Below are 2,664 nucleotides of genomic sequence, written 5' to 3' on the forward strand. Positions count from 1 at the left end.
GGGCTCTTCCCAATGCTTTGCAACAGGGCCCTGGCCAGGCTGTTGATTTTGAACCAGAAAACTGTAAAAAACGTGGGGGGAAAAATAGGATTTAAATAGAAACATGAATGGCTCCATGGGATAAGTGCTCTGTTCCTCCTCCTGCTTCGCTGTGCTGTTGGCACCGTGGAGACGCAGCTGCCCGGTACCTGTTAGCTGCATCCAGCAGGAGATCCCAGGGGCACATTACCGGGATCAGCCCCGGGTGCTGCTGGCTGCTGGGCGATCTGGGTCCCCTGTGTCCCCAGGAGCTTTCGGTCAAGTTTGTGAGCTTGCAGAGAGGGGATCAATCAACCCTCTGCTCGGGAGCTCAAACCTCAGCAAGCTGAAGATCCCTCTGGCACAAAGGGCCTTCGGCTGCAATCTCAACATAAATGCCAATTTGCAGATTCCCTGGCCAGAGCCACCCGCCTCGTGCCGTGCCACCCACTGCTCCCGGACAATGCCACCTGCACCCTGCCTTGTCCCAAGGACCAGCAGTTGCCACCTCGCCTGCCGAGAAGACGTGTGCCATCTGCAGCAGAAGTGTTTCGACAGGTCACCCCATGCTGCCCTAGCCCCGCGGACCCTCTGCTATCTCCAAAAGTTTCTTGTACCTTATATTAAGGTAAAATACGCTGCTCCAGGTGATGCTGGTGTGGGAGCCCCCAGCCAGCCCTGCGGCAGCCCGGGGGGAGGCAGCCTGGGTTCCTGCCTCTCCTTCTGGAGTTAATCACCCGGACTGCTAGAAATGTGGAGCAATTGGCCCTTGTTTTGCTTTTCCCTGCTAGACTAAAGAGCTCTTAAGTACCTGGCTTGTTATTTCTGCCAAGGTACTTACGCACCAAGGTCCTTGTGACTGTAATCAAGCTGCCTCTTGATCTTCTTCCTGATAAACTAAGTAGGCTGAGTGTCCTGTCTGCCTCCATCGGAAACGTCCTCAGCCCTTGTGGCGCTCTCCCGGGGTTTCTCTGCAGGCTCTCCAGCTTGGGGCACAGCCTGCTTTGGCGACGTGCGCACCACAACGGCCTCGAGTGTGCCAGGATTGGGCCTGCTGGTGCACAGTCACTCCCCTGTGCCGGGTCCTCCAAAACAGCCCTTAGTCTTGCAAAGCCAGAGGTGGAAGGGACGGGGTGGCTGCACAAACCTCCAGGCTCTCCCTGTCTGCACAGCTGCAAATCCCCGCACAAAGCCCACGGGCTTTGGGCCCCTGCCCCTTCCCCACACCAAAGTTTGCTCCAAGCATCAACCACCCTCAAGTCTCCCTCCAGAGTGTTCTGCTCCACCGTGCAGGAGCAAGGCTCTGGAGAGCTGTGCAGCAATGAGTGTGGTTGGGGCAGAGCATCTCTGGAAGAGAGGGGACCCTCCAAGCAGCCAGGGAGGGACTGGTGAATACCAGCCCTTACGTGGGTGTCATGTCCATCTTCTGACCCCCAAGCCCAGCTCCAGGCTCTAAGAGAGCCCCAACAGGCTCCGGCGCCGATTGCTGCTGGTTTCTCCACCTTAGCAGCTGATGGCCTACACATGGCTGGCTGGAGAGCGGTGATCTGGGTGGCCACAGCGCAGCAAGGAAGACATCTGGGTCCTTGGACACAAGGTGTCACCTGCAGGAGCCCAGTCCCTTGGGTCAGAGCCACGATGCAAGTAGCGCCTCTGGTCTTTGCTGGCTCCAAAGTCGCTGTGCAGAGAGAAGTGCCAGATGGGACAAATCACCACTGTGTTTGTAAAGATAAAATGACACTCCAGTACTTAATTAAAGTAATCATCGATATCTTACTTTTGGCCAAAATACCCCCGTGTTGCAGGTGTTCTGCAGATTGGGGCTAGCTCTTGTCAACAAGTGCTTCCCGCCCTGCAGGGAGCATCCCCCAGTCCCTGGTGCCCGGCTGGCCCTGCTGCCCCGTGCACGCTCACCGCCTGGGCCAAAAAGTGGCATTTGCTGGACTTAGGTCACTGCTCTCCAGCAAAGGGGCTCTCAGCTGAGCCCCAGCAGCACGTCCTGCTACCGGCACCTCCTGAAAGGGACCTTCCGCCGCAGCCCCGGCCCATTGTCTGGGGGGATAATTGGAGGGAGAAGTGAAACGGGGCTATAATGAATTCTGCCGCTATTCAGCGGGGCTGGGAGGCAGAAAGCTTGCTGCTCCTGCCAAAGTGCTGAGGCTGCTACTTCCATTCTGTGGCCGAAGGGGAGGTCTCCGGAGGGCAGCTCGCTATTGACGAGGCTCCAGGGTTGAAACAACACCCGGCATCTGAAGTTTTACCCTTTCTGCACGAATGTGCTCCGATGTGGTTGTGCACAGGGTCCCTTCCCTGCGGGCTTGGCAGGGCTGTAGCCAAGCTGCTGGTGCTCCCCGCTTGCACAGTGCAAGGCTGTGTGTGGCTGCACGATGTGTTGGGGTGTCCCTATGCCCGTCACTGTGCTGTGCTGACACCAGCTTCAGCTCTGCTGCCCTTCTCCCCAGGCTGTCCTCAGGGGCTCTGACTGGCCAAATCCTCGTTCTCTCCTCCCCAGGGTCCCGTGCAAAGCTCCCTTGGCCATAGTGACCCCCCCTCGGGCCCCAGACCGATGGTCGACCGCCCCCCCAGCACCCAGCAGCACAAGCACAGCTCCAGCTCCGCCAGCCCCACTTCCGGGGGGGGGACCCC

This window comes from Aptenodytes forsteri, unplaced genomic scaffold (genome assembly GCF_000699145.1).
Source record: "Aptenodytes forsteri isolate BGI_AS27 unplaced genomic scaffold, ASM69914v1 Scaffold404, whole genome shotgun sequence".
Lineage (NCBI taxonomy): Eukaryota > Metazoa > Chordata > Aves > Sphenisciformes > Spheniscidae > Aptenodytes > Aptenodytes forsteri.